Raw genomic sequence first — 27,233 nt, 5'->3', positions numbered from 1 at the left:
CAGAGAGAGATCATTAATAGAGAGGCAGGCAGAGAGGGAGGGGGAAGCAGGCTCCCTGCCGAGCGGAGAGCCTGGTGCAGGGCTCGATCCCAGGACCCTGAGATCATGACCTGAGCTGAAGGCAGAGGCTTAACACACTGAGCCACCCAGGCGCCCCCCCATGAGGTGGTAAATTCTTCTGTTAGGTGTAGTAACTTGCCAATTAAAAAGAAATCCGAGGGGCACCTGGGTGGTTCAGTGGGTTAAGACTCTGCCTTCAGCTCAGGTCATGATCTCAGGGTCCTGGAATCGAGCCCCGCATCGGGCTCTCCGCTCGGCAGGGAGCCTGCTTCCCCCTCTCTCTGTGCCTGCCTCTCTGCCTACTTGTGATCTGTCAAATAAATAAATAAAATCTTTAAAAAAAAAAAAAAGGACAGTGCTTGGGGCACCTGAGTGGCTCAGTGGGTTAAAGCCTCTGCCTTCGGCTCAGGTCATGGTCTCAGGGTCCTGGGATCGAGCCCCGCATCCACATCCGGCTCCCTGCTCAGCAGGGAGCCTGCTTCTTCCTCTTTCTCTTTGTCTGCCTCTCTGCCTACTTGTGATCTCTCTCTGTCGAAAAAATAAAATCTTTGAAAAAAAGAAAAAGAGGACAGTGCTCTCCGTAGTCTTCCTGGCTGTGGGTCTGAGTTATGCTGGACCAGCCATGATCTCTGGGCTGGGCTGCTTGTGCTCAGTGATGGAAACTGGCTGGATGTGGGATTAATAAAATTAATAAGCCTTCACAGGGATTAAATTATTAACCTTGAGCTCAACATATTTTTATTGGATTTCTCTTATGCTTGAGGCATTAGGGAAGGGTAAGAGAGTTATAAAGATGAAGGAGACACAGGATATGTCTCAAAGAGCTTCTAGTCTGACAAGATTAAGACCGGAGTAACCAAGCCATGATTAATGGAAGGAGGTGGCTTGTGGTATGAGAGAGGGGACGGACATTACTTAGAGCCGCAGGGCTCCACCAAGAGGGTCTGTCGGGCCGGGTGTGGAAAGGTGAGGGGTTCTGATATGTGGGGAATGCACGTGGACTTTGATGGAAGAGCAAAGCCAGAGCTCTGGATGAGGGCATGGCGGGTAGGGCTGGTTCCTGGGGTGACTTGGCAGAGTTGGTCAGTTGGGGCCAGAAATCAAAGAGCCTTCAGTGTGCATTTGTGCTGTGGCCGTTCTTCTGTGTAGTCCTGAGGGAAACAGTGGCTTCCTAGCAGAAGAGTGAAGAGATCAAAGCTGAGTTTGAAGAGTACTTGATGACCATGCGTGGGTGGCCTGGGCAGGTTGGGAGGCTGGGAGTAGAGGCACCAGTTACACCTGGAGGCTCTTCCAGTGGAATAGGTAGAAGGCAGTGCAGGCCTGAATATGGGTAACTAGGAGGAGAGTGATATTTCTGAAGTGTGTCAGGTAGGACCGTGTGTGTGTGTGTGTGTGTGAGAGAGAGAGAGGTGGGTGTGTATGAGAGAGAGGTGGGGGTGCGTATGTGTGTGAGAGAGGTGTGTGTATGTGTATGAGAGAGGTGGGGGTGTGTATTTTTGCGAGAGAGGTGGGGGTGTGTTTGTATGTGAGAGAGGTGAGTGTGTGCATGAGAGAGGTAGGGTTGTGTGTGTGTGTGTGTGTGAGAGAGAGAGAGAGGTGGGGGGTGTATGTGTGTGAGAGAGGTGGGGGTGTGTGTGTGAGAGAGAGGTAGGGGTGTGTGTGTGAGAGAAAGGTAGGGTTGTGTGTGTGTGTGAGAGAGAGGTGGGGGGTGTATGTGTGTGAGAGAGGTAGGGGTGTGTGTGTGAGAGAAAGGTAGGGTTGTGTGTGTGTGCGTGAGAGAGGTAGGGTTGTGTGTGTGTGAGAGAGAGGTGGGGGTGTGTTTGTGTGTGGTGTGTGAGAGAGAGGTGGGGGTGTGTGTGTGCGTGAGAGAGGTAGGGGTGTGTGTGTGTTTGAGGGAGAGCGGTGTCTGTGTGAGCGCGCATGTGGTGTGTGAGCACATTTGTAGGCAGAAAGGGAGGAATCCCTCCCAGAGCTTGGCAGCCAGAATTCCCTTGCCAGGAACTGATTTCCAGATGCCCCACAGTCAGGTGCCAATAACCGCCTTTGCCCACCTGTGGGGCTTGGCCACCTCTACGAGGATTCCCCCTCTCCCCACAGGAGCCACAGAGAAGCCCAGAACGGGAGCAGGAAGCTCTCTCAGATCTGGAGTCTGACGTGTGAGACGGGGTGCCCCGTGGCTTCTGGAGCTGTTGCCCTGTTTCCTTTCCAGCCTCTTGCCTCTCACCTTGATCCGCTCATGTTTAACATCCCTCTGCTGTCCCCAGGCTCCGTGGCTGACTGTCCTCCTTTGACCCCTGCAGGGACTCCTGGCACCTTGTCTGCTCTTTGCTGGCATGTGCTACATCCTGGGCTTTTCTGGTTCCAGCCGCTGCCCACCGCCTGGGGCTGATGCCTGAAGAGTGTTTGCACGGAGCAGCTTGATGTTAATAAGTATTTGCGGAATGATTGAAAAACAAGCAAAATGGGCCCAACTAAATACACTTGCGTTTTAGCCCCACTGCCTAAAGGGATAAAAAGGAATATTCAACCCATTATAGGATGTTGACATCTAATTTTGTTTCTTACTAATGCATAGTTAGGAAAGAATCGTATCCCTCCCATGGTACCAACACTAGCATTTCACTTCATTAATCAAAAGGAGCAACGTTTGGTGGAATTCATGTACTGAAAAAGATGGGGGCTAGTATAAATGTTAAATTTTTAAGTTTTAAATTTTAATTCCAGCATAGGGAACATATGGCGTTGTACTAGTTTCAGGTGTACAACACAGTGATTCAATAATTCCATACATTTCTCGGGGCTTGTTGTGTTACGTGTACCCTTAATCCCCTCCACTGAGTCCCCCCAGCCCCCACCCACTTCCCCTCTGGTAACCATCGATTTGTTCTTTATAGTTAACAGTCTGTTTCTTGGTTTCGATCTCTCTCTTTTTTTTTCCTATTTCTTAAATTCCACAGATGAGTGAAATCCTATGGTATTTGTCTTTCTGTGGCTGACTTACTTCACTTAGTATTATAATCTCTAGCTCCATCCATGTTGTTGCAAATGGTAAAATTTCATTCTTTTTATGGCTGAATAATATTTCAGTGTGTGTGTGTGTGTGTGTGTGTGTGTGTGTGCGTGTATCCATTCATCTTTATCCATTTATTTGTCAATGGACACTTGGCTGCTTCTATAACGGCTATCGCAAACAATGCTGCATAGTTTTTATTTTATTTTATCTTATTATTTTTTTCATATATAGTTTTTAAACCATGACTTTGGAAGGTGGTAGTGTGGGGATAACTCTGCATTTGCATCTGCTTTCATGGAAGTGAAGAATAAAGCTCAAGAGAGTGTTCACGGAGGGGGACACCAACTTCTCTGCCCACCCATGGGCCAAGGAATGATTGCGACTGTGGTGCCAAGTGGACATATGAATCCATTATTTCACAAGCAGACCAAGTCCCTTTCCTACAGAGCATGTCATAGCAAATCCACATAGCCCGTTCTCCCCCCAGGTAGAGTCCTTCCAAAGCTGCGGCTTTAAGGAAGCGTATCAGCTAGCTTTCACTGTGTAACAACCAACCACAAAACTTCAGTGACTGGCGACCATTCTGGGTGCAGATGATCTGTTTTGGTCTTTGCGGTGTAGTTCTGGTTGGTGGGGGTCACTCACACATCTGTAGGTTGATGGGGGCCGGTTCTTTACGTGCTTGTCCTTCTCCCAGGACCAGCAAGCTAGCCTTGGCCCTGCTGTTCACACAGCACTCTGAGTGCATGTGAACACATGTCCACCTGCTCGAGGCCTAGACTGGAAACTGGCCCATCGTTACTCCCACCATACAAAAGCGAAGCCCCAATTCCAGGGGTAGGGGAATCAATTCTGCCTCGGTGGTGAGAACTGCAGAGTGGTAAAAGGTGAAGCCTGGGACCATCGATGGCATTCCACTGCCCGTTAGTGTTCTCTAGCTGGTAAACACTGTGTTGTAAACAGATAGCTAAAGAAAGCAAAGTTCTGCATTTGAAATGGTCGTTTATACACAGGGAGTGAAAACTGATCGTTTAGTGTTTTGGAATTATGGAATGTTCACGTTAGAAGGAAACTCAGAGGAAATAAGATCCCAGCTAACCCTCTGTTTGACAGACTATGAAATTTGTAACTCAGACTGGTGAAGTGATTTTCTTAGGGTTTTTAGTATTCGGTGATCATAACTTATTGAAAACTTATTTTTTCCCCTGAATAGAATACCATTTGGTAGGTCTAAATACACCCCCCACATTCTCCTTTTAATAAAAAAAGAAGCAAATACAACATTTAAAATATCTTAAATATTTTAAATATTAGGGCTTTTTGTTCACAAAATTCAATATGTGAAAATCACGGAATTGTGAGTTGGCAAATGTGTTGCTGCATTTGGCGATTGATTCAGAAATGGTAATTTAAGAATTTTATCATTAGAGGTGCCTCAGTCGGTGAAGTGTGTCTGCCCTCTACTAGGTCATGATCGTGGGGTCCTGGGATCGAGTCCTGCATCAGGCTCCCTGCTCAGTGGGGAGCCTGCTTCTGCCTCTCCCTCTGCCCCTTACCCTGCTTGTTGTGCACGTGCTCTCTCTCTCTGTCAAATAAATAAATAAAATTGTTTAAAAAAATGTTATCATTGGAATGAAATAGGCATGCCAGTGTAACAATCAGAGGCAGACTGCATGGCTATAGTAAGCTAGGATTCTGTTAATACTGCGGTGCTGACATTGGAGTCACTGAGCGTTGAGGCTTAGTGGAGGAAATTGGTCTGGGACAGGACTTGAGGTCCCATGTTAACTTTGCTGCTGGTGTTAGAACGTGGGTACAAGATTCACCTCTGTGGCTCTTCTTTCACTCATTTGAAAAATGAGAGGTTGGACCAAGGAAGGTTAAGTTTCTAATTTTTATATCAGTGATGCATAGTCCACAGGTTTTCACTCTGTTGCTGTTATTAATAAAGACCTAATCTTTATTCAACTGCATTTGACAGAAAATTCCCCCAAATAAGTGCTGAGGCTATAATATATACTAATAAGGCTATAATATAATATATAATATAATACAGAGGCTATTTTTTTTCCTCATTAAAAAAAAAAGGTTTGGAGTTAGAAGTTCAGGGCTGATAATACAATGCTGAGTGTCATCAGGGATCTGTGGTTCTACCCTCCCTGCCATCCTCAGGATATCTTCAAGGTGAACTTGAGGTTGCCTCATGAATCAGCATGGCTGCTGGAGCTCCAGCAATCATAATCATTTAACAGGCCAGCAATAGGAAGAAGTGGAGGAGAGGAAAAACGCACTTACCCTTCTTTTCAAAAACCTTTTTTTTTTTTTGGAATAAGTTTAGATTTACAGAAAAGTTGCAAAGAGGGTTTCCCCTATATCCTTCATTTACCTGTTTCTAATGTTAATATCCTATATAATCATAGTATACTTATCAAAAACCAAGAAGTTAACAGTGGTACAACACTATTAACCTAACTTTAGTCTTTATTTGGATTTTACCTTTTGATAAAAGATTTTATTTATTTATTTGAAAGAGCCACAACGAGAGAGGGAACATAAGCAGGGGGAGTGGGAGAGGGAGAAGCAGCCTTCCCACTAATCAGGGAGCCCGATTCAGAGCTCGATCCCAGGATCCTGGGATTATGACCTGAGCTGAAGGCAGACGCTTAACCACTGAGCCACCCAGGTGCCCCTGATTTTACCAGTTTTAAAATGATGTCCCGTTTTGGTCCCAAGATCCCATCCTGGGTACCACATTTCACTTAGTTGTCATGTTCCTTGGTCCCCTCAGTCTGTGACAGTTTCTGTCCTGTTTTTCACCATCTTGATGATTTTTAAGGATATTGGTCCATATTTTGTAGAAAGCTCCCCAATTTAGGCTTTTTCTTTCACAGTAAGACTGCGGTTATGGGTTTGGAAGAATCCACAGAGGTGAAGTCAGCATCTCAGAGTCTGTGATCTCAACACGACTCCTTACTGAGATGTTAACCCTGATCCCTTGGTGAGGGGGTTGGCCAGGTCTCTCCACGATCCAGTTACTCTGTTTCCCTTGCCATACCCCTTTGGTTAGAAGTTTCTAAATTCAGCTCCCACTCAAGGGAAGGGGAATTCAGGCTCACTTCCTGGAGCCCCTTCCTTCCAAGGGCGTGAGCGTTCTTGGAAGTCCCACCCTAAGCTTCTGCTTTGATTGGCTGCACCTCCTTGTCATGTAATCAGTGTGCAGAGCTTTGTCTGGAATCAGGCTGCTTGGGTTCAGATCTGACTGTGGCACTCATTAACACTATAAATTAGGCAAATCACTTCTGTGTGTTGCAGTTTTCCTTGGTTTAAAAAGGTGTTGATAATGGTACCTGCTCAGAGGGTCGCCGTGAAGATGGAGTGAGTTTCTACATGTAACTGTGCTTAGAATTGGGGTTGGCACCAGCTAGTGAGGGGCAGTCATTGCTAGCCATTGACCTTGTTCCATGGCCATGCCTAGCTATGAGTGCGGCTGGGAGATGTGGTGGTCTTCCCAGAAGCCACGCGCCTAGCTAAAAATGGGGATGTTGAGTCCAAGGAAGAGAAGGGAGGCTGGATATTCAGAGACCCGCCAGCAGCACCCGCCACAATCACTGGACCCCAGATTTGGGTTGCTAGGCCTATAGTTGGTGGGGCAGTGATGGGAGGATCCTTTCCCTTTCGAAGTCTCCCTAGGAAAGGGTCCATTGTGCTCTCAAGGTGGTCACTGAGGGGCCCAGGAGAGTGAGAAACAGACTGCAACCAGAAGGGAGCTAAGCGGGCATCGGGAGTTCAGGGTCCTGCTGGGTTTGTGCTATCGCTGGGGACCAACCCTCCCTGCATCGGATTCCCATCGAAGATGCCGAGCAGGTTGGTCTGCACTCAGCACACACTGATGGCAGCCACGTGTGTCCGTTTGAAAGTGTTTGATACATTTCCTTTTTTAAACGTACACTTAAACTTCAAAAAGGAAGAGACGGGGTGGGCTAGTAGGCTTTGTAGAGTTCTGAGCCACACCACATCTCATGTGTTGACAGAGCGGTAAGTAGGAACATTTCTGGGGATGTGGAGGGCTGACCTCTAGAGGAGCTACAGGAATGACCCAGAACCTGCCCCCGCACCATGTTTCGTGTCTCAGGTGCTTCTTCAGAGCCCAGGATCCTGGGTCGCCACCAAGCCTTGCTTGTTGGCTTTCAGGTTTGGAAGGAGAACACAGAGAGGCAGGGCCAGGAGTGGCTCTTCTGCCGGTGCTGGGATCTAAGCGCTCGCCACAGCTGCCACCCAGCCCAGCAGCGTTTTTGGCCTCAGCTCCTGGAGTTCGGTCCCTGCGGGGGGCTTCTGACTATCACTAGGATCCTGGCAACAGTTTCCTCCCAGTCTAATGTTAACTCTATCAGATTCCTGCTTCTCCTATTGTGTTTAGAGAATGATCATGTTATAAGTCCTAGCTGGAGCTTGCTGTGTGGCCCAGAGTTAGTCATTTACCCTCTCTGGGCTCCTGCCTTAACTGTAGGATGAGGATGTTGGCTGACTCTTTGTGCTCTGAGATCCGGCTTTGCTGTGGGCTCCTTGCCCTGGTCTGAGGGCTCGTGGAACAAATTGCCCAACGCATTATCCACAGTTGCCCCTGAGTGTGACAGCTTGTCCTCCAATGTGGGGCTTAAGAAATCCCCTCTTTGCCCATGCTTTGGAGGAACACCAAAGGTGGCCCTCAGGGTCATTGTTCTCTCTGGACGACCCCCAAGCAGCTCCAGTGTGGGGTGTCCCGTCTCAGTCGCGTGCAGCCGCACGAGATCGGCGCAGTGAGTGTGTGAATCGCATTGTTCTCCTGCCTGTCCACGGCTCCTCGCTCTGGTCAGGTCCTATTAGCAATGACAGCTCTGAAGCAGGCTTGGGCCTTTAATCACCTTGCCACGTACGAGGGCCTGGATCTGTGGCTCGGCCTTCCTTCACTCTCTTTCATCCCTTTGATCGGAGAAGGTGCCTGATGCGCTCTCTCACCACCACCTTCCTTCCAATCCTTTAAACTGAAAAAATTTTGCAAAATCCTCCGGCCTTTGCTGTCCCCAAATGCATCATTAGTGAATGTAGCGTAGCTGTCCTCTGGGTTCTGAGGCTGCTACCTCTGGAGGGCCCCATAAAGAGCATTCAGGCCCGGCAGGTTGGGGTGGCCAGGATCCCTCTGCCTGGTCAGCGTTCTGGAGCCCAATTTGCCTGCAGTCTGAGAGCGTCTTCCCTTTGTTCCCTCAGGGAAATGGTGCTCTGAACATGGGTCGGCACCCCACCTTATATTTGCCTGTACAATCCTGCGAAAAACGTAATTTTTTAGCTTCTCTCTCCCCTTGCTTGCACTCATGTGTTCCCATATGTATTGAGAATTCCTGTGGCCAGCCTTTTACATAGCACTTTAAAAAAAAAGATTTGAGAGAGCAAGAGAGGGAGAGTGAAAGAGAGCACAAGGCATGGGGAGGGCAGAAGGAGATGGAGAGAATCTTAAGCAGACTCCACGCTGAGCGTGGGTCCCAATGAGGGGCTTGATCTCATAACCCTGAGATCATGACCTGAGCTGAAATCAAGAGTTGGACGCTTAGCCAACTGAGCCACTCAGGCGCCCCGTTTACACAGCACTTTACAGCTTATTTGTGTTTCCTCTGTATGTTTTCATCACTTGTCTGATTTTCATGACCTCTCTGTGAGATGGCCAGAGCAGAGGCCAGAAACTCGATTTCCAGAGAGGTTAGGTGATATGCTTAAGCTGGTGGGGATGGACCACCTCCCTAGCTGGGTCTTCTGTCCCTTCTCATCCAGGACCTCTGACATGTCATGCTTTTGACTCGGTGTCATTTGGTTGACTTCTAGCTTCAAGTCATTCTCCTGGTGACTTTGAATTTAATGCAGACTTCATGGCCTCTCTTTGCACAGATGAGCTCTGCCTTTAAGAAGGTCTCCAGACTGGGGACAACTGTGAGCCAAGCTCCTCTTTGCTTGTGTATCTGGGGAATGCAATTTGTGGACGTATATCAAACATGCAAAATACAGAAATTTTCAATCAAGCATGCTCTTTCCCGGATTTTCTCTCATCTTCTCTTTTAAGAAACAGTTCCTCCTGGATATTTTCTTAAACCTCTAAATTCAAATAATTAATATCTAGGCACATGACTTTTGGGGTGATCAGGGCTCTGACTGATCACATGGTCCCAGGCTCAGGAGAGAATCATCCACATGGCTGCTGGTAGTGTTCCTTCAATATTCACTGAAGTCTGGTCATGTCTAGGAAACTCTGGGGATACAAAGATGAAAAAATGCTGGTCTGGTCTCAAAAACTCTGGGACTCCTAGGGGTTATTAGATATTTCAGAGCTTCTGCTACAGTTTCCCTTATTTTATTTTTTAAGCATTTACACATAGGCCAATAGCAATAATTCTACAACTCTGAATTAAAATTTCACCCACAATCCCACCACATCCCCAAATCAAGCTGTTTTTAATGATCTCTGTTCCTCCTGCTTTTTGTCCAAAGGAGTACTGACTGTGATTTTCTTCACTGTTATACAGATGTGTTTCCACATTGCCATGGAGGCTTTGTATTTACTAACCAAGTGTAGGTATTTGGGCTTTCCTGTACCATTGGGTACTTAGGTTTCCATATTTTTGCCTTTATGTAGTTGTCGTTGACCTTTTCTTTTTTCTTTTCTTTTTTTTTTGCAAATAACTTTACAAGACTTTTGGGTTTCTTCCTCAGTCTAATTCTTGAAGTAGGATTGCCAGGTCAAAGATGGAATATGTTCATGGTTCTTAAGGTATTGTCATATTTGTGATTCATGTGGTTCTAGAAATTCTATCATCAACAAAGTGGGGTTAAGTTTTCTTCACTGGAGTTCTCCGTGGATGGAGTCCTTTCTGTTACAACAAATAATTCTTGGAGTCCCTCGCAGGAACCGTCTTATGGCTGACTGACCCTTGTTTCCTGCGTTGCTGTTCTCCTGTGTGATGTGGTCAGTGACAAAAGTCATGGGTATGACTTAACCTGGATGTGGTTCTTATGTTCATATGTCAAAGGTGGGTCATCAGTTGTTTCTGGTTTATTATGGGGATCAAATCTTATAACTTACAACATTTCTCTGTAAATGATACGAAAGTCAGCTACTTCTAATGCTGCGACTGATGGGTCCTCAGATCCCCCTGTACTTGTTCTGGATGGCCCTCCCTAGGATGGGAAGAGTGCCTGACCCTAAGCACCCACTAGCTGGCAAGGACTCTAAGCTATGCAGAGCCGTATGAGAGAGGAGACTGCAGGGTCGCGGGCAGGCATGCGTGTGAACAGAGGAAGGCCTGGGAGTGCTTCAGAGGAAGAATCTCAGGCCTTCAAGAAAGAGCTGTCCCATCCTTACTCGCCCTACCATCGTAGGTCCTGTTCTGGGGCCCAAACTCCTAGGTGTGACTCCTTTCCTGAAGGATGAATGGGACACTGGAGTGGGTGCTGCAGCTGGTGGAGCAGCTCCTTCTGGGGGTGGCGAGGCTGTGGGGTACACGTGTCCCCCATGGGAAAGTTGGCGTGCCCCTGTCAAAGCCCTGTGCCTTGTTGCCTTCCAGTTCACTCTGACTGATCGCTCTGTGCCACGTGAGTGGGTCAGTGGCTATTACCCGCAGTTCCCAGACTGCACACATACCCCCGAGGTAAAAATAAATGCTTAAAGTAGAACTCTTTTTTTTTTTTTTCCAGTCCCCCAGCTTACTCTTAGCTCCTTAATGTGGATCTGTTGTCTGTTTATAAATACCGAATATCCTAGAGTTTTTGCTAGGTGATAGACCCTGTTCTAAGTGCTTTGCATTCCTCCTTTTATCCATATCAGGATGCTGTGATGTACGTACTAACATTAAATCTATTTTCCTGATTGGGAAATATTCTCTGAGCTCAGATAGTCTGGGGTCACTCAGTTGGTAAGTGATGGAGTGAGGATGAGAACCTGTGTCTTTAAGACTATTCTGCCCACTGTTGTTTCCGGGCTGTGGCTTGGCCAGACCCACAGCTGTGACTTATGTGGGATCACGGTGCGTGGCTGTGTTTGCCGGCCTCGGTCTCCCTCTTGAGGCTGCCTTCCAAGGCATGCTTGTACATCCCGTATAGAAAGCGGTGCAGGGGCGTCACAGGGGAGAGCCAGCAATGGGGATGGTGTCCCCGATGGGATGGTGGGGAGGGGGTGAGCAGTGGAACGGGGCTGGTGAACATGGGTGAGCATGGCCCAGGGCTGCGTGCCTGCAATTCTTGTTGGGAATCTCTGCACCTTCATTTCGAGCAAATGCTTGTCGAGAACCTACTGTGTGCTGTGCTGGTGCCATAGTGGTTACGGCCATTTGTCACGTGCTTGCTGACCTCCAGGCACCGTGGTGAGTGCTTGATAAACGTTTTCACTGTCCCTCCTGGCCATGCTTATGTCTTTTACAGGAGGAAACTGAGGCACATAGAGATTAACTTGCTTGATCAGGGTCACACAGTTGGAACCAGGATTTCAACTCCCAGGACAGTGGTTTGTTTCATTGTATCATTTCATGTCAATGACTCATTCATTCATTCACAAATGCTTGGAGAGCCTGCTAGGTGCCCGCTACACTACTGGACACTGGGCTAAAGGGTGAAACCCTGAGGGGTTGGTGCCAGAGAGAATAGTGATAGTGTTACATAGAAAGTTCCAGACTCCACGTCGCTGCCCATGAGGAGGGGTGTCAGGGACGCCGAACCGAGCACCCCGAAGACAAGCAGGTTTGGTTGCAGAGTCTCCTCGGTAGTAATCAGTGAGGACTCTAAGACCTCCTGGCAGCCCAGGATGCCACAGAGTGGGGCCTGAGAAGATTTAGCCGGGAATAGATGCGGGCGGAAACAGTTACAGCCACGTCAGCTGAGGGCAGAGGAAATCAGCGATTAGACGTCGAAGGTGCAGTACTTCGTTTGCTCTACATAATTACATGTAAGTTCTATCCCAAAGCAGAAATAGTCATTTTCAATTAATTCTTTTGTTCTCCTCATTAAATCCTAGTTAAAATATTCCGTGAGGTACTGTTATAGAGGAGATCCGCACAACTGTATTTGTGTGTGTGTGTGTGTGTGTGTGTGTGTGTGTGTGTGTGTGTGTGTGAAAGAGAGAGATTGAGAGAGTGAGAGAGAGAGTAAATTCTACAAGGTGGACTATAAGTAAGCTCCTCAAAGGCAAGAACCATGTCACATACATGAATTTGTCCCCAATGCCTAGCACCGTGCCTGACATGGAGTAAATTTTCCCTTCTTGAGTTGAATGAATAATATGCAAAGTTTCATGGAAACAGAATGGAACCACTGATCGCTTCACCACCCCCTCCCTAAACTTTTCCCCTGGGTGTTTGGGAAAGGCTTCCCTGAGGAGGGATATTTGTGTCCGATCTTCAAGAGGGGACTGTGGTCATGGTTGAGGTTGTGGGGATACGGAAGAAGATAGCCTATCTCCCGTGAAATATACAACCCTGACAATGTATAAATCCTATAGGAGCAGTATGACAATGATTTAGGCCTGCAGGTTTTTTTTTCCCCTGAATGTCAACCCCAATCAATCCATCATAGTAGCCTGAATTTGTGTGGAGGGGAGGATTTGGAAGTGTTGTGCTAACGTTGCTTGATGGTCTTGCCTGCCGTGGTGTGGGAGGGGTGCTGGGGTATTTGTATCACACGTTGGCCATCTCCATTTTAAGTCTCTGGGCTTTTTTTTTTTTTTTTTAAGATTTTTATTTATTTATTTGACAGACAGGGATCACAAGTAGGCAGAGAGGCAGGCAGAGAGAGAGGGAGAAGCAGGCTCCCTGCCGAGCAGAGCGCCCGATGTGGGGCTCGATCCCAGGACCGTGGGACCATGACCTGAGCCGAAGGCAGAGGCTTTAACCCACTGAGCCACCCAGGTGCCCCAAGTCTCTGGGCTTTTAAAGAAAAGCCCTACTCCTTCCTTTTACCTCATTCCCATCAATTAGGGGAAGCAGATTTATGACTAAAAGAGGGCTGGCAATGTGTTTGGTGCCAACTCACAGAAGGGCACGGGACCATACAGGTGAGAAAAGTGGTTCTCTACTTTTTCATCAGAGTTTTCCATGACAAAAGGATTTCTTATGAGGCTGAAAGTGTAGAATCAATAGGCTTTGAAGAGATTCTAGTGGAGATATTCTCTTTAAAAATTAGAAAGGAATTATGCCTCTGGGAGGACAGAGAAATGGACATTTTAGCACTCTTCATTTTGTTATATTTAATCCTTTCTTCTTGTTCTTATTTTTTTTTAAAGATTTTATTTATTTATTTGGCAGAGAAACAGAGAGAGGAAACACAAGCAGGGCGAGTGGGAGAGGGAGAAGCAGGCTTCCTGCCGAGCAGGGAGCCCAATGTGGGCCTCAGACCCAGGACCCTGGGAACATGATCTGAGCCGAAGGTAGACGCTTAACAGCTGAGCCATCCAGGCGCCCTCCTTCTTCTTCTTTCTTTCTTTTTTTTTTTTTTTTAAGATTTTATTTATTTGTGAGAGAAAGAGAGTGAGTGCACAAGCAGGGGGAGGAGCAGGCAGAGGGAGAAGCTGGCTCCCCACCAAGCAAGAAGCCTGAAGTGGGACTCAGTCCCAGGACTCCAGGATCATGATCTGAGTTGAAGACAGATGCCTAACTGACTGTGTCACCCAGGTGTCCCTTTTCTTCCTTCCTTCCTTCCTTCCTTCCTTCCTTCCTTTCTTTCTTTCTCTTCCTTCCTTCCTCTTTTTCTTTTTCTTTCTCTCTTTTCTCCTTTCCTTTCCTCTTCCCCTCCCCCCTTCCCTCCCTCCCTCCCTTCCTTTGACTTATTTATTTGAGGGACACCTGGGTGGCTCAGTCATTAAGCAGCTGCCTTTGGCTCAGGTCGTGATCCCAGGGTCCTGGGATTGAGCTCCGCATCAGGCTCTCTGCTCAGTGGGAAGCCTGCTTCTCTTTCTCTCTCACTGCCCCTGCTTGTGTTCCCTCTCTTGCTGTGTCTCTCTGTCCAAAAATAATAATAATAATAAAAATTTAAAAAATAAAATTATTAGAGAGAGAGCATGAGTGGGAGGGACAGAAGGAGAGGAAGAGAGAATCTCAAGCAGACTCCATGCTGAGTGCAGAGCCTGACTTGGGGCTCGATCTCATAACCTTGAGATCACAACCTGAGCTAAAACCAAGAGTTGGATGCTTAACTGACAGCACCACCCAGGTGCCCCAACTAATCGTTTCTTCTAAAGTTTTTGAGGTATGAACTGAACTAAAGAGGTTAAATTTTTAGATTACTAAAGCTTTATACTTAACCATAAACATGGCGTCATGACCATTCAAATAACTTGAATGGATTGTAGAGTTTTCTTCCTTCATACATGGCGTGCTTGTACCAGTCGTGAAGATGGTGTTGGTGATACACTGTCATCCTCATAAGGTCAAGTATTGTATTTTGCCGTAATGCAGTCGTGTCCCCAAGGATCATTGGGCTGCTTGCCCCTCTGTAAGTGGCCCCAGGTTGCTCTGGCTTCCCAGATCCTAGATCTTCATTTTGTTCTCCTGTCTCCTTCTTTGACACCAGCGGACCTCCTCTTGGCTCCTGTCAGTTCGTCTACTTCCGGCAGGTACTTTGTTCTGTAATTTCTCAGGCCTCCAGAGTCCCATAATTAAGCTTGTTGGATTTTGTCTAAAAGAAGCAGCACCAGGTGCCGAGGGATGTTCCTGTGAATAGAGAAGTGTACTTTGTGTGTGTGGGCTTGCCCCAAAATGGGTTCTTGGGCTTGCCCCAAACCCTCTTTTCACTGATTTTTGGGCTCTCAGCTGGCTTTTTGCTTAGTCAAGGTGACTGTGTTAAGTGAGCTGATAACCGTGTTGTAGGAGAACCACTGATTTTACTAAAACTGAACCCCACGGGTCTAGGGGGTCAGGTCCCAGACTTGAAAGCTGATGGTCTGCACATGCTTGCCAGAACTTCCTTCACTTTTCCAGAAGTTGGGGAAGAAAGTGCTCTCTTTCAGCCTCGGTCCCATTAAAGAATTTAGTTTCTCGGATAAAGAGCTGTACCAAGGTCTGATACCATAACATCAATCCCCTACCCTGCAGGGTTAATACCAATTGAGGCGAAGTAGTGGCAGAATTTGCCAAAAAGGAAACATTTTGGGAAAAAGGCATTTTGATTAATTAAACATTTTTTTCCCCTTTGGAGACACAGAGGGTCAGGAAAGGTTTTCTGATAAGAAGTCATCACTTGGAACGGCTCATACTATCAGCAGCCGGCGAGTGCTTCGTCCTGGACACAGTGTACGGCCGCTGTAATATGCAATGTCACTTGCAGCTAATCCCTTCATTGATTTTTTTCCCCCTCTGAATTTGCTGACAACAGAAGATTAGGTCTAGAGAAATAGTTGCAGTTCAGGTTCTGTTTGACAATATTTAGAGTTTAAAGTGACCTTTAGCAGAGGAAGGGCTGCATGGAGTGGGATTTAAGTGGTTCAGGACCGGGCGTATTAAGGGCAAAGTAGAAGGGAATGCATTTTTAATGCCAGTGTCAGGGCAGGCCACCGTGGGCAAGTGTCCTCTGTCCTCAGGGCCACGTGGGAGCCCAGTGCCAGGCTGATCCTTGGCCTTGTTGCAAAGGAGATGAAGTTTGACTTTGTCCCGTTCAGTCTTGAATGTACTTGGCTCTCCCCTCCCTAACCCTCTCTCACAGCCCCTTTGTCTCTCTCTGCCTCGCTGCCCTTGTCCAAAGCTCCCACCCTACTTGTACACTGTGCTCCGTGCTCCCACACCACATCCATCAGTCCTCCCACCTCTGCCCGTATTTGAGAAGATCTGATTAGGATATAAATAGCCTGGAGTCCTTAACTTTCCATGAATTTAAGCCTTTGAAACAATAGACGTTTTCCCTTTGTGCTTATTAATACATCAAAACGGCAGAGAGAGAGAATTGGGAGAAATGGGTTAATAAAATAAGAAGCTAAATAAAATACAAATTTATGTTAAAGCATGGCATTCATTTGGGCCCCATCCCCTGCTCTGTGACTTGTATCTGATGGTCACTCTCTCTTCCTTCCCTGAGTCACCTTCATGGGGACAAAAGTCTTACCCCACAGGCAGACTTACCATTGATGTTTATGTTGATATCTGGACTGCTTGAGATGCTCATTCAGGGCTAGACCTGGAGCTGGGGAGTTCTTCTTGCCCAGGTCTGCTTATTTCCAGTTGCACACTAGTCACTGTTAGCTTGCATCTGAGGTCCTCAGGCCTTGAAGCTGGACCTAAGAGAACTATGATACAGAGAAAATTAGGGTTTAGGCGTTCCGGGGGCCTGGGAAGGTAAGAGTGTGTCCTGGGCAACGGGGGGGAGACTCACACTTCCTCTGCATTAGCCTCAGGACACAATGACCGAGAAGACCTTCATAACTAAGGACACCTTATTTGCAGCCAAGGAGAACTTTGGACTCTTCCTATTGGGCTTAAGTCCAATTCTAGGGCATGGTTTCTGTGGAATTACACAGGGAATGGAAAAGAAGTGGGCCGCCAGGCTGGTAAGACTTAGTGGGGGAATCCAGCAGATGGGATGGTGTGGATGTTGGCGTTGACTGGTCCGCATGTTGAAATGGTGTTCATGGGTATAAACCATGGCTCAAGTTACTCATCATAAAAACAGTGTTGACTCTAAGTCCTACAAAGTGTAAGCCTGGGGACCTCAGTGTAAGAGATGTGCCCTTGCTGGCCTCTTCCCAGACCTGAACTCTTGCAGCAGCGTGGGGTTCAGTGAACCAAGGATAGAAGAAACCAGCTCGTAACCTTTGGCACCTTCCTCGCTCATCCCTTCGTCAGCATGCTCACTCCCAAATTCCAGGGCCTTGGCTTTGCCCTTAATTGTCAAAAATGCACCGGGAATTCACTTGGTAAATGGTAGAAAGTGCTTTATGATCTCAAGACTTTTCATTCTTCCAGCAGGTCTGGGATTAGAATTATTCTTTGTGTTTCCTAGGAAAGAACAGTTGGTTGAGCAAATTTACACGTAAATAAGTATCATTTTCTGATTTCAAACAGTTGGGAAAGCACCTGTTTATGTCCTAACCATTGATAATCTATAACCTAACCTAACCAAATAGATCTCTGTATGTACTAATACGACATTTCCTTAGACTTGATTTCCAACTTTCTTCCTCCTCTGACTCCTCTTCCTGCTCCCTTCCCAAATTACACTGGAAACCGCTGAGACTGTATGAAGTTTGTCCCCCCAGCATCCAGAGCTGTGCCCAATACCTAATCATGTGAATGATGGTGAGCGTGAACATCTAGAAGATTCTGATGTTTGGTAAACAAGAGCGTTTCCTAACAGTGGCACATTCTGAGCTGAGGGTTGTGGGTTTGTCCAGACGCTGGCCTGTGGTTGAATTAGCCCCAGCCCATGGGCCTCCTCCCTGCACAGAGCAGCCAGGCCTGGTCCCTGCAAAGGAATTTCTCCCTTCAGACACAGTGGAACCAGTCCTCTGGGGTCAGCCTCTGGCAGGACAGCTCTCCCAGCTGGGCACCTCTCACTAATGCTTTCTGGAAAGTCTTTCTTTCATGTGGAGGGTTTTAACCAAAGGAGAGACATTCTTTATGAATTTCTTGGGGGGTGTTTCACAAGGTCTGCCACAGAACAGCACAGGCCGTTAGCCATCACTACAGAGAAGGACAGTGTGTCAGGACACCGGTCGTATCAGTGAGATCCCGGAGGCATCTCTTCTCCGTCGTCTCGAGTGGTATTTTGCCCAGCTGCTTGGGAAGCGTTGACTGGGTTGTACCTGGTGGGGTGAGTAGTACAGCCACACTTGTGCTCTCTCACTTCAGGGATCAAGCGTGAGTTAGGTTCTCATGTTCACCATCTTTCTTCCCCCATGCTTGTTCTTCTGGGACCCTCAAATACCTCCCGTGGTGTCTCTGTATGCGTCTAAGTGTTGTCGTCTTTGGCTACCTGGAGGGCTCTGACATTTCCTTCAGACCGTGTCAAGATCTGTCCTCTCCTCCAGTGACACCTGCCAGGTGGCCTGTGCGGGTCTCCTGCCTCTCTCCATGTCTGATGTGGCGGAGCTTCTGCTCTCTGGGTCTGTCCCACATGGAGGCTGGTCCAGCCTGCTGCTGTGCCCCTGACTTCCCAGGAGCCTGGCTCTTGCTTGTCATTTCATTAACAAGGAAAGACTCACTCCCTGTGTTTCGTGGATCACTGAGCCATGCTGCCTCGTGTCGGGGAGGGGCAGTGTCTTTCAGGGACTTTTGGCAACTGGCGCTTCCATTTATTTTGTCCTGCCTCCCTTCCCTGGGGCTCTCTGGTAAGAATCCCTGGGGCCGGGTGCCTAGGGACTTCAGCAACACATCCTCCTGCCTTTGGAGTCCCTCTCCCCTCCTTCTAATTCTGTGTCCTTGCACTGAGGTATGCACAGCGACTTTCCCTTAGGATGGATGTTTGCCCAGCAGTCTCGATGGCCTTTGGTGCAGTGAAACTTCTGGAAGACCCAGAGAGGGAAAGAGACAGGCAATCCTGGGACTCGACTGCAGATACTTCGAATCCACTCAGCAACTCTTGCTCTGGGCTGTAGCTGCCCTACTGACCTTCCGGACGTGACCGACATGTCTGAAGGCCCCGGCAGGCCTGGCTTGGGCTTGTGATGGTCCTTCCAGTGCTTTATGGAGAGTGGTACTTAGCCTCTCACTGAGAGCCTTGCACAGAACAGAGCTCTACAGATGGTCTTAATTATAATATCCATGTGGACTTTGGTTCTTGATCAGTCTCTCCTGAGAATTCATTCCTTTTGGAACTTCAGTTTCTTGGAACTTTTCAATCTTTAATAACTGGATCTTCTTTCCTGCCCATTGTGACTTGATACTATAAAAAAACAAAACAGGGTTTTTGGGTTGTGGGGTATGTGTATGTGGTGGTGGGGAGAAAGCCATTCTCAAGGAGTTAGGCTGACAGGTTGAGTTCATGGTCAAAGAGTCAAGGTCATGGGTAGGAAACCAGAGTTCATCCTCAGGGGCCAGGGAGGTGGTGCCCATAGTTGTGGTCTGGAGAGGGAGCTGTGTTTTGGCAACTGGATGCCTTTTCAAGGTACCCGGAGTTTTGTAGGCTAGCTGGCTCGATCGACTTCCAGGAACGCACAAAGATGAGTAGAGGCGTTGATTGGGAGGATACACCTCAGCTGGGAAGGGGAAGAGCTGGGGCAGTCCCCGTCCTGCCCCCTCCCTCCAGGCCTCTGCTGCTTCCTCACCTCTCTCTCCTCAGCTTCCCCCCTGCCTGGCTCCCTCATATTTTTATGTTATTTATCCTGGTTTCCTTGGTACCAGCTAGATCTCATGGCAGTTTTTCAACTTCACCTTCATTCTTTCAATGTTTCTGGTGTCCTTTTCACTTGAGGGAGGATTCCGTTGGTGCGGTTTAGTGTCCTGAGCTGGGCCCTGGTCCCGGGTGGCTGTGGCCCAGGAGGGGCTGCTCCCCAGTTTCACTCTGGGGTAGAGGGTCACGTGGTGGATCAGCGCATGGTTGTTTGAGCAGCAGGTATGAGTAGTGAAGCTGTTCGTGTGGGGCAGGCCCCTGAGGCAGGATTTCTCTGGGTTCCAGGAGATAGAACTTGGGCAGCCCTTCAAAGGTGGTTGTCCTGATTCCATGAGGCAGAGAGTAACACCCTCCGGGGGCTGTTAACACAGGCTGGGCTTGCTTCGGGGATCCTGCCTCTGCAGCCTGGTGGGGGAGTCAATGAGTGCCAGGGCCGCAGAAGCATCACAAGTCCCCTTGGATAGCACAGAGCCTGTATCTTCTAGAAGCCCTTCTTTGATGTTTATAAAATGACTCTCAGTACATTAATTCGCATAGTTTCTGTGTTGTGTGGGATGGCTGAATCCGTTTTCACCTTAGGTCTTCACAGCAGCCTGTGAGGTCGATGTTCTTGTTGTCCTTTTACACACATGGAAACTGAGTCAGGGAGAAGTTGAGAGACTTCCGACCAGGCCTTCTTCTTCTTCTTCTTTTTTTTTTTTTTAAAGATTTTATTTATCTGACACAGAGAGAAATCACAAGTAGGCAGAGAGGCAGGCAGAGAGAGGGGCTTGCTGAGCAGAGAGCCCGATATGGGGCTTGATCCCAGGACCCTGAGATCATGACCTGAGCCGAAGGCAGAGGCATAACCCACTGAGCCACCCAGATGCCCCGAGACCAGGCCTGCTGGCTCCCGGCCCCACGCCTCTTTACCCACGTGTCCTACGTCTGTATGCAGAGCACTGCACATCCCTAGGTGTTATGAGGAGATAAAAAAGAAATAAGCTTACATTCTAGTTAGGATAAGCTGCAAACAACATCCATTAAGGCAGTCATTTGAGAGCTGATTGCTGTGTGCCGGTGATTGTGACCTTGAAGTACTCACATAAGAGGACACACAAAAATTACAGGCTGCCTCGAAAGTTGGGGATGCGCTGTGGATTGAAGATAAGCCCAGACAGAATCAAGGTCACGTACTTGTTCAAACCAAGCAGCCCTGCAAACAGCTGGAGTCGTTTGTTGGTAACACAGAGCTGGGTGGGGTCTCAGAATCCTGGCGAGGAGCTCCGGGGCTGGGTGGCCTGATGTCGGATGAACTAACGAGGAACCTGAAGCCCAAACCAGGCGGTTGATGTGTCCTTTGGAAGAAGAGTGGAGCCAGCGTAACCCTGAAGGTCCACACCGCGGTGGTGTTTCATCTTGTGGCAGCTGTGGCGCCCAGGCTGGCAGAGGACCTCACGACAGGTTGTCTGGGCTGTTGTAACATAACCCGGAACCAACATCAAATGACCAGAGAGAATCCCTCACAGCAGTGTTCTAGAACGTAGCTGAGGGCCAGACTTGAGCTGTTTGCCAGAGGGAAGCTCTGATGGGTTGGCCATGAGAGGCGAGTGAGGGGAGGTGGAGCCCTCTCAACCCCTGGGAGGGGCATCCAGGGCAACAGCCACTAACACGGCAAGCAGATAAGCAGAACGACAGGAACTAAGGGGCAGGCTGTGTACTGCTGGGTCAGTGCGTGGGAGCCCGTGTCGGAGCCTCCCCAGCCGCAGCCAGGGCTGGGAATCTAGCCATCCGTCCCATCCGAGGGAAGTGGAGCCCCCCTGCTTGGAGGAACTGGTATACAAGGTCAAGGCCGAGTTAGCAGCAGGAATGTGGCACTGACCTCGGCCCCACCGGAGCCTGGGTTTAGAGAGGGGCACCCAAGTTGTGGGGAGAGGGGTTCTGAGTGCAGAGAACTCCAAGGTGTCCACCGAGGTCCACCCGGGATGCTGAGCCCTGTGGCACCGGGAGGGCAGGGTGCAGCATCTGGAGTTCCCAGAGCCGAAGTGACGGACTCTAGACAGTTCTGGGCAGAGCCGAGGCAGAGTTGAAGTTTCTGTTACATTCTTTTACCTTGTTTCGTTTGGAGCCTTATAACAGACGGTTTCGTGAAGCGATACATCACAGGATCCATCATCTTAAAAGTATCAAAGGATTTATGAGGAACATTTTTTGTTTTCCTTTTAATTTTCCTGACCTTCCAATTCTCCTGCCCCAGACGACCAATGTTATTAGTTTTCTTCCAGAGGTGTCTTATGTGTGTACAAGCATCTGCCTGTGTGTCTGTTTATCATCTTTCCCTGCTTCTTACAGAAATGTGGCGCACTTTAGACACTGTTCTGCACCTTGCTTATTTCCATTTAATTTATCCCAAAAGGCTTTCCATATCTGTTTATAACGAGCTGAGTTTTAAAAATGCTGTTGCCTTCCATTCTGTGGATATACCATAATTTATTTAGCCATTCTTCTATTGATGGAAATTTAGGTTGCTCTTGTAAGCAAAGTGACAATGAATAACCTTGTCAGTATGTCATTTCACACCTGTGAGACTGCATCTCCCAGATAAATTACTAAAAGTGGAATTTCTGGGTCAAATTGAGCTTCTGTAATTTTTAAAGATATTGATGAATTGCCCTCTGGAGAGGTAGTACAAATTTACAAAATTTATACTCTAACAGCAATTCATGAGTGTGTTGGTTTCCCCACACCTGACCTCACAGTGTGTGATCAAACTGGCGGACCTTTGCCAGAATGGTTGTTGAAAATGCCAGCTCGGTGCTGGTTTAATTTATCGTTCTCTCTTTCGGAGTGCTCTTGAGCATCTTTTCATATGTGCAAGGTCCCTTTGTAGGCCCATGAGCTGTCTGTTCTCCTTTTGGTCATTTAAAAATCGGATTGGTGATCTTTTGCTTAGTGATTTGTAGGTGCTTTTTATGTATGAGGGAAATCAGTCCTTTGTGATTTCCGTTGCAAATCTCTCTCTTTTGATTTTGCTTAAAGTGGGTTTTGCTAGGCAGAAATCTTGTGTTTTTGCATAGTCAGACTTCTCAGTATGTTCTCTTGGGGATTTCATGTCATAGTCATGAAGACTTTCTCCCCCTATGGCTATAAAGGCGTCTTCTCATGGTTTCTTCTGATACTTTTATGAATTCTTTTCCAAATAAATGTTTGATCTACTTGGACTTAATTCTGGTTTAAGGTGTAAAAAGTATGCCTTCATTTTAATTGTCACCCAGTTTTTTGAATACCAGTTATAAATAAGCCATCTTTTTCCTACTGACTTGAGCTGCCACCGTTACTGTGCCTTGGACTGAACTGAGTCACTCCAGGGTTCTGGTGCTAAAGCCCTAACCGCCAATGTGACTTTATTTGGAGACAGGGCCTTCAGGAGGTCATTGATATTAAATGAGGCACCGTAAGGCTAATTGGATAGAACTGGTGTTCCTCTAAGACCTGCCCTGCCACTCTATTCCTCCCCACTCTCCCCTTCTGTGCCATGTGAGGACAGAGCAAGGCAGCCAGGAGGACCAATCTCCTCAGAAAACAGCCCTGGCACCTTGATCTTGGACTTAGTTTCCAGAATGTGAGACAATAAATATTACATAAGCCACCCTGTCCATGACTTCTACAGACCATACAGTAAATGCTTGTTGTGTTTCAGGCTGCCCCTGGATTTCTGAATTCCGGTCCAGTCCTTCCATCCCATCACATTGCCCTCCAGCTAGACAATGCGGGCGGGGGGTGTGTGGGGGGGGAAGAGTCGGGGCCTCTAGAGCCTGGAGAGACACAGGGACATGTGGGAAATTTCATGGAGACAGAAGGTAGCAGGGAGGGTCTGAGATCAGCTGAGACATTAGAGGCGATAGAGAAACCTGTTGGGGTGTTGGGGGGCAGGGTGGGAGTGGAGCCCTAGGTGACTGCCTGGGCTGGGCGAGAGGGGAGTGGCTGGCCCGCAGAAGGAAGCAGCATGAACACCATCCTGGCCGTCCTGGGAGCTAACAGGGCTCCCAGGGTGGGACGGCTGGAGACCAGATAGGATGGGACGCTCTGTATGATATTCTCCATTTCCACGGGTCTATTTCACTCTCTTGGTGGTTCAGTTTCCACAGGCTTTGACGACTTCTTACCTGCCCTCAAACCCTAGGCTGCTTAAAGTCTCATTCTATTCTAGAAGCTTCACTGTGGTGTGCACTTGGAGCACCACCTCTCTGGGATAGTGTCGTCTTATTTATTTTTATTTAGAAAATCTTCATGTAGTCCCTCTTCTAGAAGCTAGGCAAATGTGAGGGAATAGAAATGTCTCCAGTGATAGCTGCCTGTGTCCTCTTTTAACCACTCCATCGGGATGGTGTGCTCTCCTCTGCTCACTCAGTTTGATGCCTGGGGTCCCAGAGGGCACCGGCTCGCCGCCTCTCTGCTCCTGCGCTCTGGGAGTTGGACCAGCTGTTAGGCTCAGATGCAGCAGCGGTGCCAGCCCTGCACGTGGGAGGGATGATGCTGCACCTGTTACTGCAGGAGCAGGTCACATCCAAGGGGCTACGAAGCCGGTGTCCATCAGAAGGGCTTCGCGTGTGTCCTCCTAGTCCATGCCTCTAGCTGTAGCCGGGCCCCTCTCTGGTGCTTGGGCAGTCCCCTGCCTGAGTTCTCCCCCTCAGTACTCTGGCACCAACTCCAGTGGTCCCCTATGGGACCCCCGCAAACCTGACTCTGGAGTAGTCTTCTCCTGTGGACTCAGCTGTGGACTCGTCAAACACTGGCTGGCCCCAGGCGACCCCTTCTTCCATGTCCTGCACCCTCCCGGGCTGGAGAGCGTGGTCCTCCCACTTTCCCCAGGCTCCCCGATGTCCTCAGCCATCCATGACCTTCCCTCTCTCCCCCAGCACCGGGTAGTGCTCGCTGTGTCCTGTGCTCCTTTCTGCTTTCCTCTGTCTCTATGTCTTTGTCCTACTTGGCATCCAGCCCTGCAGGGCTGGCACCTGTGTGCACTAGGGGAGGGGAGTGGGGCTCATGGGTGGTTAGTGAGATGCCGTAGGAGAAGGTCAGCTGGTGGTGAGCCAGGGCCCCCTGGGAGGGTCTCCCGCTGTTAAAACTTAGATCATGTGCCTTTGATTTTGTTAAGAGAACAGGTGGCTTTCTTTCTGAAGTGAGATTGTGTTTTTTTTTTTCATTGGGTCCCAAAAGAGTACATTTTTTTAAGGGAGGAAACACTTAAAATATAAAAAGGTGCAAAGACACTGTAGGTGTGACTCTAGAGTTCTGTTATTTCATTCAACATTATATTTTGAGGACTCTTTCTGTCTTAATATGTACAGTTCTAGTTTTTTCATTTAAACTATCGTAGAATAGCCTATCCTGTGACCATAACCATGTTTTCCTTTTCTAACTGATGGACCTTTAGGTTGATCAGTGCTGTACGGAACATCCTTGCCCACATAGTAGGAGTTTGCCCACGAGGGTGTAATTTTGGGCAGTAGGGCATATGCCTCTCCAGTTCACTTGGTTTTTGTCAAGTGTTTATAACAACTTACACTCCCAGCAACTGTCTGAAAGCTGCTTTCCCCTCAGTCTTTACCAAACCCTGATATTCCCTGACTCTGTCGGGTTTTTGCTATTTTGGTTGGGAGGTAGAATGTGAGGCAGCATTTCCAGAAAGTATAAAAGAGAAATTCCATCTTGGTTCCCACCTATGTCCTCACCGTGCAGACGTTTGTCCCCTATGGCCACTTTGCTGATTATAGGTGGTCCAGCTTCTTAGTCCTGTTCATTCAGAGTGATGCTTCTGTGATTGTTGTCAGTGAGGGTCGAGTGAGTAGACGGGTTCAGGAAGGTCACTGCTGTAACAGGTGTTAGAGGTGGCTGGCAGTGGCGGGGGGGGGGCAGTGGTCTCAGTCCTTGAGGTGGGAGCGTGGTGGTGGGATATAGCCAGGGTTGGAGCCTATGGGAAAGGGCCCTGAGCTGGGGTAGGGGGCAAGCCAGAGCCCAGTTGAGAAAGTGCACAAGGCAGGGAAAGGACAGGATGCCTGCAACCTGTCTCCTAGGGCATGCATTTCTTTTGCAAAAACATGCCAGATATGTGCTCACTTCATGTCTTAAAAAAACTTTCGTGGTGTATGATGTATAGAAGAAATAATCTTTTAAAAAAATTTTTATTTTTTATCAACATAGAATGTATTATTAGCCCCAGGGGTATAGGTCTGTGAATTGCCAGGTTTACACAATTCACAGCACTCACCATAGCACATACCCTCCCCCAAAATCCATAACCCAACCACCCTCTCCCTACGCTCCTTCCCACGCTGGCAACCCTCAGTTTGTTTTGTGAGATTGGGTTTGGGTTTGTTTTGTGAGATTAAGAGTCTCTTATGATTTGTCTTCCTCCCGATCCCATCTTGTTTCATTTATTCCTTTCCTACCCCCCAAACCCCCACATTGCCTCTCAACTTCTTCATATCAGGGAGATCATATGATAATTGTCTTTCTCTGATTGACTTATTTCACTCAGCATAATACCCTCTATTTCCATCCACGTCATCGCAAATGGCAAGATTTCATTTCTTTTGATGGTTGCATAGTATTCCATTGCATATATATACCACATCTTCTTTATCCATTCATCTGTTGATGGACATCTAGGTTCTTTCCGTAGTTTGGTTATTGTGGTCATTGCTGCTATAAACATTCGGGTGCACATGCCCCTTCGGATCACTACATTTGTATCTTTAGGGTAAATAACCAGTAGTGCGATTGCTGTGTCATAGGGCAGTTCTATTTTCAACTTTTTGAGGAACCTCCATGCTGTTTTCCAGAGTGGTTGCACCAGCTTGCATTCTCACCAACAGTGTAGGAGGGTTCCAAATTGTCCACATCCTCGTCAGCATCTGTCATTTCCTGGCTTGTTAATTTTAGCCATTCTGACGGGTGTGAGGTGGTATCTCATTGTGGTTTTGATTTGTAAGAAATCAACATCTTCTGTGGATATAGTATAGCTGCAGACCTTATGGAGAGCTTACAGTGGGCCTGGTGTTCCATGCTTTATCTGTATTAATTCACTGAAATCTCTCAGCGCCCCTTAGGGGGTGGATGTTTGCATCCCCTCCCTTCAAAGTGGAGGCATGGGGGCACTTGGGTGGCTCAGTGGGTTAAAGCCTCTGCCTTTAGCTCAGGTAATGATCCCAGGGTCCTGAGATCGAGCCCTGAATTGGGCTCTCTGCTCAGCAGGGAGCCTGCTTCCTCCTCTCTCTCTGCCTGCCTCTCTGCCTACTTGTGATCTCTGTCTGTCAAATAAATAAATAAAATCTTTAAAATAAATTGGATTCTTCTCAAAGTGGAGACACGGAAACCTGCATTAATTTGGCCACTGTCCTACCCCCACAAGTCTCAAAGCCAGGCGTAGCCCCAGGCAGGCTCCGGGGCCCAGGCCCTCAACCACAGGAGGGCTGCTGGAGTCACGGGGGACAATTCACTGGTCACAAATTCACACCAGGTTCAAGTTTGTTCCAACTAGTGACTCCGGCAAAGTTAACGCTTAACATCTCCAGCCTAGCCAAGCGAATTACCTTCAACAAGAAAACAGTCAGTTTTGGAAAGAGGTAAAAAAACCCACATAATTTATTGGGGCTTTCTGCTTTCTTTTCGTGAGCTTTAGTTTCCATTCAGTGTTTAGCTATGGCACACAACAGGGTGAGGAGTAAAATAATCGCCTGGGTTTGGTTTCTGATCTACAACTCCTCTTCCTCTGATCCTGCCCCAAATACACACATGCTTCTGGACGGGGATACACAGGGACACACATACAATCTCTCTCTCTCTCTGAATTAAC

General features: G+C 48.0%; 1 protein-coding gene and 1 long non-coding RNA gene across 2 annotated transcripts in view; one reads left to right on the top strand and one right to left on the bottom strand.

The window, feature by feature from the left end:
• TMEM178B (transmembrane protein 178B) overlaps nt 1-27,233 on the top strand; it is a 317,812-nt gene that overhangs the window by 72,401 nt on the left and 218,178 nt on the right. The window lies entirely within an intron of this gene.
• LOC116873615 lies at nt 14,492-20,601 on the bottom strand. Its single transcript, XR_004383864.1, has 3 exons — nt 20,386-20,601; nt 16,192-16,355; nt 14,492-14,790 (listed from the first exon to the last, which is right to left on the bottom strand). It is a non-coding gene; the product is annotated as an uncharacterized LOC116873615 (long non-coding RNA).

Source organism: Lontra canadensis, unplaced genomic scaffold, assembly GCF_010015895.1.
Source record: "Lontra canadensis isolate GAN:19392208 unplaced genomic scaffold, GSC_riverotter_1.0 scaffold2, whole genome shotgun sequence".
Classification (NCBI taxonomy): Eukaryota; Metazoa; Chordata; class Mammalia; order Carnivora; family Mustelidae; genus Lontra; species Lontra canadensis.
Note: the sequence above shows the minus strand (reverse complement) of the source record. Positions and strands in the feature narration are given on the sequence as shown.